The following is an 18,327-nucleotide window of genomic DNA, read 5'->3' as shown; positions in this document are numbered from 1 at the left end:
ATCTGGAGAAAAGCTAGAGTGGTAGCCCACTTAAAACCAGGGAAGGATCCGGCGGATACAAAGAGTTTTAGACCTGTATCTCTCTTGTGCCACCTTTTCAAGGCCTTTGAAAGAATGATACTGAACCGGATCGCAGAATATGTGGAGACTAAAATTATTTATTCCAGAACAAGCAGGATTCAGACCCGGAAAGTGCTGCTGCAGTCAAATTCTTAATCTCATCCAACATATTGAAGATGGTTTTGAACGGAAAAAAATAACAGGAGTAGCGTTCATAGACCTAACTGCCGCCTATGATACAGTTAACCATCAACGGCTACTCGCAAAACTCTACGAAACTACAAAGGATTTCCGACTAACAAGGTTAGTGAAATGTCTCCTCCAGAATAGATGTTTCTACGTAACGCTCCAGTCCAAGAACAGTCGGTGGAGGGACCAAAAAAATGGGCTACCACAGGGAAGTGTCCTCGCGCCGATTCTATACAACATATACACCAACGACCAACCCATACACCAACAAACAAGGTAATTTATTTACGCTGATGATACAGCGGTGGCAGCTCAGGAAAGAACCTTCAATGAAGTCGAAGTGAAACTGACAGATGCCCTGGGAGACTTAGCTCTATACTATGATAAAAACCATCTGAAACCCAATCCCACAAAAACCCAGGTATGTGCTTTCCACCTGAGAAACAAGCATTCCCGAAGGTCGCTGGAGGTGGAATGGCGTGGTCAGATGCTGGAACACAACAAGACGCCAAATTACCTTGGCGTCCGTCTGTATAGAACTCTGTCTTACCGATACCACTGTCAAGATGTCAAGAAGAAAATAAGTGCCAGAAATAATATCATCCGCAAGCTAACTAATACAAAATGGGGAGCACAACCACACACTCTCCGCACTTCTGCCTTGGCATTATGTTTTTCGGCCGCGGAGTTTGGAGCACCAGTATGGGCAAACTCCGCTCACGCAAAGAACGTCGACATGGCTCTAAATGAAACGGTCCGTATAATATCGGGTTGCCTGAAACCGACACCTATCGAAGAGGTATACCCCATTGCTGGAATTGCTCTACCACCTATCAGGAGGAAGGTCACGTCAGAGATAGAACGGAAAAAGCAGGAGACGGACCGAAGACACCCCTTATATGACCACCAAACTCAGCCAAGCAGACTAAGATCTCGGAAAAGCTTCCTGAAAACATCAAGATCCATCCCCGAAGCGCCAGAGACGCGCCGAATACACCTATGGCAAGCGTCAGCTACCGCGACACATTTTCCTCCCTCAGAGGAAATGGCTGCTGGACACAATTTACCGTATCCGACTTGGAAAGCGCTAAACAGACTAAGAACCGGCGTTTCACGTTGTGCTAGTAACCTGAAAAAATGGGGATACCAGGAGGACGATACCTGCGACTGTGGCGCGGTTCAGACCAGCCGGCATCTGCTATCATGCACAGAGATGAGAGAGACCTGCACAGAACAAGACTTAATTATAGCAAATGACAGGGCCATCTATGTGGCCAACCATTGGAAATACAAAATTTAAAGTTGTTGGTGTTCCGGACACGGAAAGTAAGTAAGTAACAAAAAAATATATACAATCTACAATCATTGTTTAAGTTAAATTGTGGCTTTTTCCCATTTAGAATAATAAATTACATAAATGCCACAAAAAATAGCTTCAGAATAATATATTAGGTGATAATGAACAATGATTTAAAATAAACAATGTTTTAAATACTTTTAAACTTATAAGATTTTTAGAAGTTTTAAACTTCTAAAATATGTACCTATAATCCATTCGTAATAACTAATATACCGCGTATACGCTGTGAGTTCGTACGTAGAGGGGATATTTATAAATTCGCGAGCGCCAGTAGTGGCAAGTCTGTAAACGTTTACCGGAAATTTGACATAAATGTCAAAGTACTTAATTTAAAATTAAAAACATTAATTATAAAAAATATTAGTTGGTCAAAGCTGTGGTATATATTTTTACCTTAAATATACTTACGTTTTAAATACTGAATTTACGTTTTTTAAATGTTCCGTAATATGTTATTATAAATTAATCTATTAATCTTTAGCGCCATCTACACGATAATTGTGAAAGTATCCGAAGTAAGAAATTAATATTTCATCAATAGAACGTCAAAATGATTAGCAAAATCTTAAAAAAAATCTATTACAATTTAATTATTTTTTAGCGTTGTAAATATTAAGCGATAACAATTAAATAATAAATTTAAAAATTACCGGTGAAAGTTGAATTAGTAATCCGCCAGGAGCGACACCAGCGAAGCTCAGAGCCTATACATCGAAAGATCGACAATCTGGTTGTGCTTGTAGTCGGTTCAGTTCGGCTTGTCCCACTCCGTTTTCGGGAACGTTAAGTTCTTTCTTTTCGTCTAGAAAAAAGACCGAAAGACAGTTTCAAGTACCTACTCAAAAATCCGAGTAAAGGTAAAAGGAGAAAAGGCAGTTTTTGCTTTTATTCGATTCAGAGTTGGACCACCATCTCCAGATAGCTATTTCTGTCTCTCAGGCGTCATCGATGGAGCTATGCAATCGCAACTCTGAACCAAACACTGTCTTATTTAATGGAACTTACCGCGACTGCAATAATTCACCTTTAAGACGCAAATCAGCGACATACCTCATAAAAAACTTTTTATTAAACTTTTTTAATTATAATAAACTTTGTATCTTGGATTTCTCGTTTTCCTCTTTTTACGAGAGATGTCGCTGATTTGCGTCTAATGGAAAATGATTGCAGTCGCGGTAAGTTCCCTTAAATAACGCAGCCTAATGTTCCCAACGTAAGGTTGAGAGGCAGAAATAGCTATCTGGAGATGGTGGTCCAACTCTGAATCAAATAAAAGCAAAAACTGCCTTTTCTATTTTCATCTTTACTCAGATTTTTGAGTACTTGAAACTGTCTTTCGCTCTTTTTTGTAGAGTGGATACGTGACCGTTGTCCTTTCTACTTTCTTCTATATTCGTAGTCTCTGTGCTTATAAAGCCGGAGATACGGGATGCAACCAGAAAGCAGTTTCTTAACGAAAAGTCTTAGATTTAAAACATTGTTTATTATTTTTATTGAAGTTATACTTCTTTAGGCAAGAGGCTAAATTTTTATTTTGCTGGGCGCATGCGCACACCGACAATATGGTATGAAACTTTATGAGGGATCTGATTGGGTGTTAAAATCATTAGTCAATAATTGTTCAAATGGAGATTCTGGATAAACAAAATGTTGTGTATATTAGTTTTTATTGTTGTGAGGACAGTGACAAAAAGCAAGTTCATAATTGTAGTGACTTTTTAAATAGTTTTAAAAGCAACAGGTACGTACCTTATTGTAAATGTTTCAGTATTGTAATAAAAAATTACAAATTAGGTACCTAAACACCTATTTGGAAAATGTAACTATCTAGCTAGTAGGTAATGCTTTTACTTACACAATTTGATTACCAACAAAAATATCCATCTAATATATTGCTTCTTTAGTCTATATTTTGTCGTATTTTAAATCCACAAGAATCAAACTTATTTGATTAAACTAACAGAATAAGCAACTCTCAAAAAAATTTTAAAACGTTTAGTTGCTAGGTATATCTCTCCACTTCTTTCACAGACATGTCTCGGTAGTTAAATTCTGCGTGGGGTTAGTTCAAAATAATCTAAACCTGATAGACGCAGTTTCAATTCCTAATTCAAATTTTTATTTTTTTCATTTTTTTTTATTTTTTTTTTCAGAAAATACGTATTTAGTTAAAATTTTCTCAACAATTGTTCAGAAATAATATCGTTGGTTTCACTTTTCAATGTGTTTTTAATAGAAATTTTTGGAAAGTATTAAGTATTAAAATTAGTTTAATATTTAAATAAAATATAAATAAACTATTATACTGATTTCGTTGAAATCATATAATAGAAGTATAACTTCTTACGTGCGTACAAAGTACACACACACTCTTTTTTGTTTAATTATAGTAATCTTTGTATCTCGGACTTTTTGTTTTCCTCTTTTTACAAGAGATATCGCTGATTTGCTTCTTAAAGGCGAATTATTGCAGTCGCGGTAAGTTTCCTTAAACAAGGCAGCCTGCTAGTGTTTGGTTCAGAGTTGTGACTGCATAGATCCATTGATAACGCCTGAGTGAAATGTGAAAGAAATAGCTATCTGGAGATGATGGTGCAACTCTGAATCAAATAAAAGCAAAAACTCCCAGCTAACATTGTTCGTATATATGACGTCAAACAAACGTCAACATTTTGGGAGAAGTTACGTCAAAAGTTACATCAAATTTTACCTAAAATATACGTAAAAAAGTCACAGCGATGTTACGTAACAGATTTACGTAATTTCTACGTAACCTTTTTAACATCACTTTGTAGTTGAAGTCTCGGTATAAATAATATATAGGGCTTTTCATCGACTGTCATTTGTTCCGAGCTTCTGTCATGTGTCACATAATATTAATATATCTACGTCATACGTCTTTGGTTTGTATCATTGGTATATGCCAATAGCGTATGACGTCATGACGTAGATATACTAATATTATGTGACACATGACAGAAGCTCGAAACAAATGACTGAATGAAAAGCCCTATAAGACCTTAAAATTATTGTGTAAATAAAACCACATACCTACATGATGCTAACACATTCATTAAATATTTGAAATAAACATTTATTATATAAAAAGACTAAGTTTTCACTCTAATGGCATATAACATATCCCACCAGAATGAAAACAATGGGAACCTTCTCTGGTTACACCTCCGAGGCTTCTACAATTTGCAAGCCATACGGATGCTGAGACTAAGGAAGATGAGGGAATTCTACAATTTACAATTCACGTCACATCTGCTCAGCGCGGTAAAGTTCCAACGAGACTGGTTCCCTTCATACTCCACACAGAGTAAATGTAAATCAAAAATGAATAACCATTTTCAATTTCGTTGCAAAACGAAAATACAGCCGAACCATATTCCAGTCCAATCAGAGAGTGCTGCAAGCACCTCTACCGGTTTCGAACCTTATTAGTCTCTCATCAGGAGGCACATATGCTGCTCTCCCTGATCCAACCAAAACAAACCCCAGCGTGCAGTCCCGAATTGCAACGAACGAAATGGCATAGATGCCCTAGCGGCAACTGCTAGCAAAAGACTAAGTTTTCACTCTAATGGCATATAACATATCCCACCAGAATGAAAACAATGGGAACCTTCTCTGGTTACACCTCCGAGGCTTCTACAATTTGCAAGCCATACGGATGCTGAGACTAAGGAAGATGAGGGAATTCTACAATTTACAATTCACGTCACATCTGCTCAGCGCGGTAAAGTTCCAACGAGACTGGTTCCCTTCATACTCCACACAGAGTAAATGTAAATCAAAAATGAATACCCATTTTCAATTTCGTTGCAAAACTAAAATACAGCCGAACCATATTCCAGTCCAATCAGAGAGTGCTGCAAGCACCTCTACCGGTTTCGAAACTTATTAGTCTCTCATCAGGAGGCACATATGTTGCTCTCCCTGATCCAACCAAAACAAACCCCAGCGTGCAGTCCCGAATTGCAACGAACAAAATGGCATAGATGCCCTAGCGGCAACTGCTAGCAAAAGACTAAGTTTTCACTCTAATGGCATATAACATATCCCACCAGAATGAAAACAATGGGAACCTTCTCTGGTTACACCTCCGAGGCTTCTACAATTTGCAAGCCATACGGATGCTGAGACTAAGGAAGATGAGGGAATTCTACAATTTACAATTCACGTCACATCTGCTCAGCGCGGTAAAGTTCCAACGAGACTGGTTTCCTTCATACTCCACACAGAGTAAATGTAAATCAAAAATGAATAACCATTTTCAATTTCGAAACCGGTAGAGGTGCTTGCAGCACTCTCTGATTGGACTGGAATATGGTTCGGCTGTATTTTCGTTTTGCAACGAAATTGAAAATGGTTATTCATTTTTTATTTACATTTACTCTGTGTGGAGTATGAAGGGAACCAGTCTCGTTGGAACTTTACCGCGCTGAGCAGATGTGACGTGAATTGTAAATTGTAGAATTCCCTCATCTTCCTTAGTCTCAGCATCCGTATGGCTTGCAAATTGTAGAAGCCTCGGAGGTGTAACCAGAGAAGGTTCCCATTGTTTTCATTCTGGTGGGATATGTTATATGCCATTAGAGTGAAAACTTAGTCTTTTACTAGCAGTTGCCGCTAGGGCATCTATGCAATTTTGTTCGTTGCAATTCGGGACTGCACGCTGGGGTTTGTTTTGGTTGGATCAGGGAGAGCAGCATATGTGCCTCCTGATGAGAGACTAATAAGTTTCGAAACCGGTAGAGGTGCTTGCAGCACTCTCTGATTGGACTGGAATATGGTTCGGCTGTATTTTCGTTTTGCAACGAAATTGAAAATGGTTATTCATTTTTGATTTATTATATATTTGAGAGGTAGCTACTTTATCTAATACATAAACATACCCTTAAATTAATCTTCATTCTTAAAGTGTAAACTGTACACTTTCATAATATTAGGCTCCTTTCCCATCTTTAGAAGATATTTCCATACATTTCTGTTTTCAATTAAACTGCCATTGAATATAATTCTATCTTGTTTATGCTTTTTAGGGAAAGAATGAAACGACAAATTACTATTACGCTCTATCCAAGAATCACATTGAGGCACACACCACTCATAATTCGATTTTTTTGCCATAACTCAATAAAAACTAACACGATTTTAAGCACGGAAATGTAAGGTTATGTTATGTATTAATGTCTATTTGAAAGGTTCGAACTAAATACGCGATGGCGCTGCAATCTTAAACGAGATTGCCACGGTGGCAATGCCACCAAAAAGCCACGTTTTAGGGACGAATAAATTCATACGTGTTAAATACCTACCAAAGAGCCACGTTTCAGAAACGAATAAATACATACGTATAATATACGTGTTAAATTTCGTATCAGTAACGTCATTTTTTTATAGATGTTACGTAACAATACAAAAAACCTCAATTTAACGTTAAGGTAACGTTATCTTGCTAGCTGGGCTGCCTTTTCTCTTTCTCTAAAATTCTCCTGTTGGGCTATAGCGTCTACAATACCTATATTTTAAATATTGCATTTAACATTTAAATATATTTTTTAAGAAACCTCCAATACAATATTACAACGCATACTGGTGAATTTATGTGTTATTTCAGGACCGCACTGTATATAGAAATAATTGTAAAAAAATAGTTTTTATAATAATCCGCAATTATTATGTTAATTGTATGAATTTATTTATTTTTGTTTTTAAGCGGATGCTGTTATTACTGATAAATTTTAATAAGGTATGTTTAATAAGGTATGTCAAGGAAATAGACGAAAAATAATATTTCTGAATTAGATTAATGATGTGGAGAAGTCTCAGTAAAAATTAGCTATATTTCTAGACTATGGTATTTGTTACTAATTATTAGGATTCGTTCAAGGTTCCGTTCTTTCTGATTTAATCTTCTTGAATACAAAAATAATATATTTACTTGATTACTATTAATAGTGCAGTCACTGAAGGTGGATATGAGCTATTACCTCCGATTTCGTTGAACCTCCATCGATTTGCATGAAAATTGGTGAGTGGTTATATCTCAAGGAACAAAGGTGACATGGTGCCAACTTGCGCTTTTACCCTGGGGGTGGATGCCACACTTCCTCGGGGGTGAAAATTATTTTATTAAAAATAACCCCACAATTCAATAGAGGGACAAATTATAAGCAAAATTTGTTATATAAATTAATTAAAATAAAGCAAAACTTTTTAAGTTATTAAAGATACAAAATTTTAATTTTTCGTGAGAAAAATGTTTGTTTTTAACCGATTTTTCATAATTAACTCAAAAACTATAAGTTTTCTCAAAAAAGTTATTATTATCAAAATTGAGACTAATAAAAAATCAAATAAACTCCTTATAGACCAGGGCGGATCTGTAAAAATATTAATACATTTGGACGTTGAGAGGTGACTCAAATTTTTTTGCAGAAATTGCTTGAAAATAAATCAAATAATAATATTTGAGTTATCCTCCCTCTCAAAAAGGTCCGGAACATTGTTTAAATAATCAAAATTTCAAAAAATTAAGGAAAAGTTCGATTTTTTTCTTCGTTTTTTGATTATAACTTTAAAAGTATTCATTTCCGAGAAAAGTTGTACTGACATAAAAGTTGCGTAATTAAATTTGCTACAATATATAATTGGCTACAAATTTAAAACATAGTCACCCTTGTTGCAAAATAGCAATAATTGCGAAAAAACCATGCAAAAACAAGTATTCGCATTTTACGTTTTTCAACCATTTATGCTACACTTACGACCCTCATGTTTCACTCAGAAAAACTTTATGATACAGTAAAACAATACTGTAAATTTCGTTAAGATCGGTTCAATAAATTTTGCAAAATAAATTTTGCAATCCAGCTTTCGTAAAAAAAATTAATTTCTTCAAAATGTTACAGGACTGAAAATAAAGCAGATAGCAAGTTAAAATTTTTTTTGAGTATAGAAGTCTACTGTACCTTTCATCTGCAATTTTGCAAAATTAAAATCGATTAACACCACGGCGTCAGGAATTTTTTTAAATAAACAATAATTATTGGTGCTACGCGCAGGACAGCGGATAGTTTGCTCTGATTGGGCATTCCAATGACCTTTGATAATGATTGATACATTTTAATTTTTATTAAATTTCGATATAAATAAATAAATTTATTTATTGTAAAATAAAAACACATACTCTATCCTTTGAAATAACACTTTTATTAGCAAAAACTTTCTTTGTTCATATATTTTAACTTAAAAAATAAACGTTTATTATTTTTAAACATATGCAATTGTTTAAACAATATTTCACAAACAATAATAAAATTGGTTTGATTTTTGTGGAATTAAAATATTAAAATACAACAAAATATAGAGTAAGAAAATAATATATTAGATAAACATTGGAAGACATTTTGGTGGAAATCACTTGTGTGAATCGAACACCGCTGTCCTGCGCGTAGCACCAAAAATTATTGTTTATTTAAAAAATTGCCTGGCGCCGTGGTAATTAATAGATTTTAATTTTGCAAATTGCAAATGAAAGATACAGTACACTTCTATAAGCAAAAAAAATTTCAACTTGCTATCTGCTTTATTTTCAATCCTGTAACATTTTGAAAAAATGAATTTTTTTTGCGAAAGCTGGATTGCAAAATTTATTTTGCAAGATCTGTGGAACCGATCTTAATGAAATTTATAGCGTTGTTTTACTGTATCATAAAGTTTTTCTGGGTGAAATATGAAGGTCCTAAGTGTAGCATAAATTGTTGAAAAACGTAAAATGCGAATACTTGTTTTTGTATGGTTTTTTCGCAATTATTGCTATTTTTCAACTAGGGTGACTATTTTTTAAATTTTTAACCAATTCTATATTGTAGTAAATTTTATTACGCAACTTTTATGTTGGTACAACTTTTCTCGAAAGTGAATACTTTTAAAGTTATAATCAAAAAACGAAGAAAAAAATCGAATATTTCCTTAATTTTTTGACATTTTGATTATTTAAACAATGTTCCGGACCTTTTTGAGAGGGAGGATAACTCAAATATTATTATTTGATTTATTTTCAAGCAATTTCTGCAAAAAAATTTGAGTCACCTCTCAACGTCCATCTCAAAACAGATGCGCCCTGGACTATTATTAGAAAAACCTTTCAATGTTAAGTAAAAGTGAGTTATAGGTAATTGAATGTATATTTCTTTCGTCGAGTACCCAAATCTAAGTATTCAAGCTTAAATACCGGGAAAATGGTGCATTTTATAACATAAACTTCTTAAAAATTTGTCAAAGCTCATAGAAATATCTATCAAATAAGCTCTCGAACAAGTTGATATCATTAAAATTTATGCACCAAAAATGTTTCAAATGTATCTTTTAAAATTTTTCCAAATATTGTTATTGTTTTTTTGTAAATAACTCCGTTAATTTTTAAGACATAAGGTTCACCTAAAAACTAATTAAAAGTTGACTCGAAGAGCTATTAAAAAACGTCAAAACTAGTCTTTTAGACCTGTTACTTTTTTTAAAAATAAAAGGTTAAATGGCCCCGGTTACACGGTTCTCGCAGGAAAATTAAAATATTAAACGTTTCTATCTCGGTTATTTTTTACTATACGGAAATGGTAAAATGGGTAGAGTATTTTTGGAGTTATTATCAAAAGAATATGAAAAGTACGATAAGTTTAAAAATTCTGATTTTTTTAAATCATAATATATATTTTTCAAAAATATGCATTCTAAACCGGTCAAAATTGTTGAAATCATTAACTATGTTAACCTAAAGAAATTCGTGTGAGGATTACTACACATTTTAATTTTTGTGGAAATGGCGTATGTTTCATTTTCACTTTTTCCTAAAAAAATCGAAAGGTTTCTCTTATTTTCATCATAACTTGCTTAATTTTGATGCCATTAATTTCTACTGAAACTCAATTGATAGGTATTCCGAAGTACTTTGACAAGTAATTGATGGATTCGACCGTTACTTGATGGAAGTTCATTTTATCTAACAATAAAAAACTGAAAACGTTTGTTTTCTATACTTCCACAAAATTTATTATATCTAAGTGACTACAGCTGTTTCGGCGGAGTGCCTTTCTCAAGTAATATAGTTTACAATGTGTTTGCCTTTTTAATCTTCAACTGAAGAGGTTGAGGAGTGGGGAGCTGTTTGTCTCGAGTTGGTCATTCAGAATTATATCTGTATTTTTCAGTTTATTAATTTCCATAGATTCTAAAAAAGATAGCTTAAGGCCTTTATTTTGAATATGTAGAATTTTAAACTCTTCATTGAAAGAATGATTATGATCTAGAAGGTGAAGTGCGTATGTAGAAGTGTCTGTTTTTCTATTGTTGAATGCCCTTTTGTGTTCTGCTATCCGTTTGTCAAAAGTTCTGCCAGTTTGACCGATGTACGTTTTCGGACAGTCACCACAAGTTAGTTTGTACACACCACTCTGTAGTTGCTTTCTCTTTCGGCTTTTATTGTTCTTAATATATTTGCTTAAGTTGTTGTTAGTTCTGAAAGCTGGTGTTATTCCTTTCTTTTTTTTATGTATCTGGCTATTGTTGTTGTTATCTTGCCAGTATATGTGAGAGAGCAGAAGGTACTGGGTTCTTTCTGTGGTGGTGGATACACTAATTTCAGGGCTTTCTTATGGAGTTTTTGGTTTAAAATTTTGTTAACTGTTTGTTCGTTATAGCCGTTGTTTACTGCTATTTGTTTAATGATGTTTAGTTCTATTTCGAAGTTATTTTTTGTCATGGGAATTTCTGTCAGTCTATGTATCATGCTATGGTAGGCTGCTAATTTGTGTTGTGTAGGATGGGATGATGAATTGTGTATAGTTGTGTCAGTATGGGTAGGTTTATGATATATGGAGAACTCATGTTTGTTGTGTAGTCTGGAAATCGTTACATCTAGAAAGTTTATAGAGTTATTCTGTTCTGTTTCTACTGTAAACTCAATATTATTATGAAGTGAATTAATATATGATAGAAATTGGTCAAGTTGTCTGTTAGTTCCTGTAAAGCATACTAGTATATCATCCACGTATCTCCACCAATATAAGAACTGTTTAAATACGGGATGATTAGAAATTGTTGTTTCAAGTTGGTTCATAAATATATCTGATAGCAATGGGCTTAGAGGATTACCCATAATAAGTCCTGCACTGTTGTTTGTGTATATTTGATTATTGAATTCAAAATAGTCTTGATTTATGCAAATTTCAAGAAGGTGTGAAATTTGCATAAATCAAGACTATTTTGAATTCAATAATCAAATATACACAAACAACAGTGCAGGACTTATTATGGGTAATCCTCTAAGCCCATTGCTATCAGATATATTTATGAACCAACTTGAAACAACAATTTCTAATCATCCCGTATTTAAACAGTTCTTATATTGGTGGAGATACGTGGATGATATACTAGTATGCTTTACAGGAACTAACAGACAACTTGACCAATTTCTATCATATATTAATTCACTTCATAATAATATTGAGTTTACAGTAGAAACAGAACAGAATAACTATAAACTTTCTAGATGTAACGATTTCCAGACTACACAACAAACATGAGTTCTCCATATATCATAAACCTACCCATACTGACACAACTATACACAATTCATCATCCCATCCTACACAACACAAATTAGCAGCCTACCATAGCATGATACATAGACTGACAGAAATTCCCATGACAAAAAATAACTTCGAAATAGAACTAAACATCATTAAACAAATAGCAGTAAACAACGGCTATAACGAACAAACAGTTAACAAAATTTTAAACCAAAAACTCCATAAGAAAGCCCTGAAATTAGTGTATCCACCACCACAGAAAGAACCCAGTACCTTCTGCTCTCTCACATATACTGGCAAGATAACAACAACAATAGCCAGATACATAAAAAAGAAAGGAATAACACCAGCTTTCAGAACTAACAACAACTTAAGCAAATATATTAAGAACAATAAAAGCCGAAAGAGAAAGCAACTACAGAGTGGTGTGTACAAACTAACTTGTGGTGACTGTCCGAAAACGTACATCGGTCAAACTGGCAGAACTTTTGACAAACGGATAGCAGAACACAAAAGGGCATTCAACAATAGAAAAACAGACACTTCTACATACGCACTTCACCTTCTAGATCATAATCATTCTTTCAATGAAGAGTTTAAAATTCTACATATTCAAAATAAAGGCCTTAAGCTATCTTTTTTAGAATCTATGGAAATTAATAAACTGAAAAATACAGATATAATTCTGAATGACCAACTCGAGACAAACAGCTCCCCACTCCTCAACCTCTTCAGTTGAAGATTAAAAAGGCAAACACATTGTAAACTATATTACTTGAGAAAGGCACTCCGCCGAAACAGCTGTAGTCACTTAGATATAATAAATTTTGTGGAAGTATAGAAAACAAACGTTTTCAGTTTTTTATTGTTAGACTTTGACAAGTGCTTAACAAGTTATATTACCTATATAAAATGCATCGTTTTCCCGTTATGTAAGCTTGAATACTTAGATTTGAGTACTCGTCGAAAAAAATATACATTCAATTACACATAACTCACTTTGAAATAACATGAGTTTAGTTCTTTAAGTGGGGAGTGTATTAAATTTTTTATTATCTTTAATTTTGACAATAATAGCTTTTTTAAAAAAGGTTATAGTTTTTGAGTAATACGCGAAAAACGGCTTTAAAGATGCATTTTTTAAAGAAAAAATAAAATTTTTGATATTTAATAACTCAAAAATTATTGAATTATTTTAATAACTTTATATAACAAATGTTGCTTATAAGTTGCTCCTCTATCGATTTCTGGTATTATTTTTAATAAAAAAAATTTCACTCCCGAGAAGGGGTGGCATCCACCCCCAGGGTAAAAGCGCAAGTTGGCATCATATCACCTTTGTTCCTTGAAGTATCGTCTAACTACTCACCAATTTTCATGAAAATCGATGAAAGTTCAACGAAATCGGAGGTGAAAACCTTCAGTGACTCCATTATAAATTAACTAAGGAATTTATATTTTTTAGAAAAGTATAAATTACTATAAAAAATATATATAAAAGTTAATATATAAAATTTATATATATAAAAGTTTAAATACTACTAAATTACTACTCCAAGAAATTAACTAAGGAATTTATATTTTTTAGAAAAGTATCGCCAATTTAAACTACCTAATTGTAAATTATTTTACTATGCTTCTTTTCATGAGCATTTTTCAGTGCGTCACAAATGATAGAAAAAAAGGTAAGTCCGTGATAATATACATTTTAGTGACATGACATTTTAGTTAAATCTGACAGTTGTCAAATTTTATTTGCAATTTGGCATAAAAACGAATCAATTATGTTTATTGCATTTACAAAATTGTATTTTCTTTGATTTGTATAGTCTTATAAATTGTACAGATAATATTCGTGGATATATTATATAATTCGAAAATAATTTTTATTTCCATTATAGCGCCATCTATTGACAACTAGAATAAATGTTATAAATGTCACCGACGAAATGTAATCACCGACGTGCGTTCTTTTCTGTCACATGCAATTTAACGCGTTAGAAATAAATCGAAAAACTGTGACGCACTGAAAGATCTTCATGAGAAAAAGCATACAGGGTGAGTAATGAGGAACTGTACATACTCCTACCTCGTATAGAGGCCCCTATGGGGAATAACAAATGACCATTAAAAAGTGTCTGCTCCCATTATTTAATAATATACAGGGCGAGTTTCGCATTTTGACAGAAAATTTTATTGGTCATAATTTTTGAACGTTCAGATCGATGTGTCTCTTATTTTGGTCAATCGTTACACTATTACCACCTAATCAACTGATTTATTCATACTAGAAAAAAATCAGGTCCGGCTTTAAAAAATTAGTTCGTTTTTGTCTTAGAAAAAATTTCACCCTGTATACGCTTTTTGAAAACTCTAATATTAATTTTACAAATTATACAAATAGGCAATTAAAATGGCATATTTATTTTTTCCCCACACGATTACTTAATTTTTTTATAAAAAAATCAAATTTGACTATGAATTAAAAGTTTGGTAAAGTGAACCATAGATTTAAAAAAATTAACTTTTATTATAAAAATTAATTTTTAAACAAATATTTGATTTATGTTACCACCCAATCAACTGATTTACTAAAACTAGAAAAAAATCAGGTCCGGCTTTAAAAAATTAGTTCGTTTGGGTCTTAGAAAAAATTTCACCCTGTATACGCTTTTTGAAAACTCTAATATGAATTTTAAAAATTAGACAAATAGGCAATTAAAATAGCATATTTATTTTTTTCCTCATACGATTACTTAATTTTTTATTAAAAAATTAAATTTGTCAAAATCGCAATTTTACCATAAAAATAAAAAAAAATAAACAACGTTTTTCTTAAAATTAATTATTTTCACCATTTTTTTTTTTCTATAACACGTCTAGATCTAAAACATAACACTTCTCTTTGGACTCTATAGTTTAACATAGACGTGATCAAATAGATAAATTTAAAATTTTTTCACTTAATTTTTGCGATTTAACTTTGCAATTAACGAATCTGCACCTTTTATTTTTAAAAATTCATAACTTTTACGAGAAGATGACTGAAAGTCTACAACAATTTTCATAGTCTTCACCATGGTAAGAGATATGTGCTGTAAAAATTTCAGAAAAAAAAAATTAAATGGAACGTTGTAGCGAGTTAAACCGTGATTTCATTTTTTTTTCATTTTAAGGTTAAAATTCCGGTTTTGTCAAATTTGATTTTTTAATAAAAATTAAGTAATCGTGTGGGGAAAAAATAAATATGCCGTTTTAATTGCCTACTTGTCTAATTTGTAAAATTTATATTAGAGTTTTCAAAAAGCGTATACAGGGTGAATTTTTTTCTAAGACCAAAACGAAAAATTTTTTTAAATCTGGGCCTGATTTTTTTTTAGTTTGAATAAATCAGTTGATTGGGTGGTAACATAAATTAAATATTTGTTCAAAAAAAATTAATTTTTGTAATAAAAGTAAATTTTTTTAAATCTATGGTTCACTTTACCAAACTTTTAATTATCATTCATAGTCAAATTTGATTTTTTTATAAAAAAAAATAAGTTACCATGTGGGGAAAAAATAAATATGTCATTTTAATTACCTATTTGTCTAATTTGTAAAATTTATATTAGAGTTTTCAAAAAAGGTATACAGGGTGAAATTTTTTCGAAGACCCAAACGAACTAATTTTTTAAAGCCGGACCTGATTTTTTTCTAGTTTGAATAAATCAGTTGATTGGGTGGTAACAGAAATTAAATATTTGTTTAAAAAAAATTAATTGTTGTAATAAAAGTTAATTTTTTTAAATCTATGGTTTACTTTACCAAACTTTTAATTTTGATAAAAATAATAAACTTAAAGATAAAACCCATAACTAAATTAAAATTCATGGTGACGATTCAATTATTACTTTAATCATCGTCAGAATAATAAGTTTCTTGAGGGGATGCTTTAAAATAATTTTAAAGGAACAAACAATAATTAATGAAAACGTAAAAACAATCATTGGGTTAAGTCAATAATTTCAAACACGCCATGTCTTGTTGCGTGTTTAAGGGTGGCTTCAAAAGAAATATGGATAATGCTTCCTTGATGCTGAGTTCCGTTGGAGAACTTGCATGACCAATGATTGAGAAGTTCTTACGACTAATAGGGTGGTCAGAATCAGTCATATGTTGGAATACCGCTGAATTTGGAACTGTTCTTCATCGTCTTCCTAAGTGAGGAGTGACACCTAAGTGCTCGCAACATCTGACATTAAAGTGACGTCGAGTCTTCCCGACGTACGTAGCTGCACAGCTACTACATTTGAATTGGTATAAATGTTAGATGCGATTGTTAATTCAAATGTAGTAGCTGTGCAGCTACGTACGTCGGGAAGACTCGACGTCACTTTAATGTCAGATGTTGCGAACACTTAGGTGTCACTCCTCACTTAGAAAGACGATCAAGAACAGTTCCAAATTCAGCGGTATTCCAACATATGACTGATTCTGACCACCCTATTAGTCGTAAGGACTTCTCAATCATTGGTCATGCAAGTTCTCCAACGGAACTCAGCATCAAGGAAGCATTATCCATATTTCTTTTGAAGCCACCCTTAAACACGCAACAAGACATGGCGTGTTTGAAATTATTGACTTAACCCAATGATTGTTTTTACGTTTTCATTAATTATTGTTTGTTCCTTTAAAATTATTTTAAAGCATCCGCTTAAGAAACTTATTATTCTGACGATGATTAAAGTAATAATTGAAACGTCACCATGAATTTTAATTTAGTTATGGGTTTTATCTTTAAGTTTTTTATTTTTATCAAACTTAATGGTGTGTCCTTATCTACAAACTTTTAATTCATAGTTAAATTTGATTTTTTTATAAAAAATTAATTAATCATATGGGGAAAAATAAGTATGCCATTTTAATTGCCTATTTGTCTAATTTGTAAAATTCATATTAGAATTTTCAAAAAGCGTATACAGGGTGAAATTTGTTCTAAGACCCAAACGAACTAATTTTTTAAAGCCGAACCTGATTTTTTCTAGTTTGAATAAATCAGTTGATTAGGTGGTAATAGTGTAACGATTGACCAAAATAAGAGACACATCGATCTGACCGTTCAGAAATTATGACGAGTATAAATTTCTGTCAAAATGCGAAACTCGCCCTGTATATTATTAAACAATGGGACCAGACACTTTTTAATGGTCATTTGTTATTCCCCATAGGACCTCTATACGAGGTAGGAGTATGTACACTTCCTCATGACTCACCGTGTATATTTTAAAAATCTGTATAGTACAGTATTTCTCGTGATCATCTCTCAGTGCGTCACAGTTTTTCGATTTCTTTCTAACGCATTAAATTGTATGTGACAGAAAAAGGCACGTCGGTGATTACATTTCGTCGGTGACATTTTTATAACATTTCTTCTAGTTATTCTAGTTGTCGATAGATGGCGCCATAATAAAAAAATAATTTTTTTTAAATTAGATCATAATATTACAAATATAATCTGTATAATTTAGAAGACTATACAAATCAAAGAAAATACCATTTTATAAATGCAAGAAACACATTTGATTTGTTTTTATTCCAAATTGAAAATAAAATGTGACAACTGTCAGATTTAACTAAAATGTCATGTTAGAATAAATGTCATAAATGTGTATTATCACGGACTTACCCTTTTTCCTATCATTTGTTACGCACTGAAAAATGATCATGAAAAGGACAATAATATTTTTAACAGCAAAAGACGTTTAATCCACAGTACATCGTCCTTTTTTGAAAATGATTATAAAAGTCTTAAAAATGGTTTTAACTGCTTCGTTTGAACGAGTCTATCACTTTCTGAAACATTTCAGAGTGCAGGTTGGACGCGTTTCCGCACGCCCTACGCCTAAACCTGTAGCTCAAGCTCGGTTATGTTTTGTTATTGCAAAACTATAATTTTTAATTTTAGTTAAAAGATTTTGCGTTAAAATAAAATAAATTATTTTTGTCGGACAAAAAAGAGGGCGCGATCGTCGAGTCCGACACCCTCAAAATGTCACCCGCAAAATGTCAGCGCGGTACAGTTTTGTTTTTACAAAACTCTTAATTTTCAATTAAAAGTATTAATAATTAATTCTT

At 32.4% G+C, this 18,327-nt stretch overlaps 1 protein-coding gene across 1 annotated transcript in view; it reads left to right on the top strand.

The window, feature by feature from the left end:
- Positions 1–18,327, top strand: part of LOC114330339 (regucalcin-like) — a 69,963-nt gene that overhangs the window by 23,396 nt on the left and 28,240 nt on the right. The window lies entirely within an intron of this gene.

The sequence above is a fragment of the Diabrotica virgifera genome, chromosome 3 (assembly GCF_917563875.1).
Source record: "Diabrotica virgifera virgifera chromosome 3, PGI_DIABVI_V3a".
Lineage (NCBI taxonomy): Eukaryota > Metazoa > Arthropoda > Insecta > Coleoptera > Chrysomelidae > Diabrotica > Diabrotica virgifera.
The sequence above is the reverse complement of the archived record's forward strand: the minus strand, read 5'-3'. Positions and strand labels throughout refer to the sequence as shown.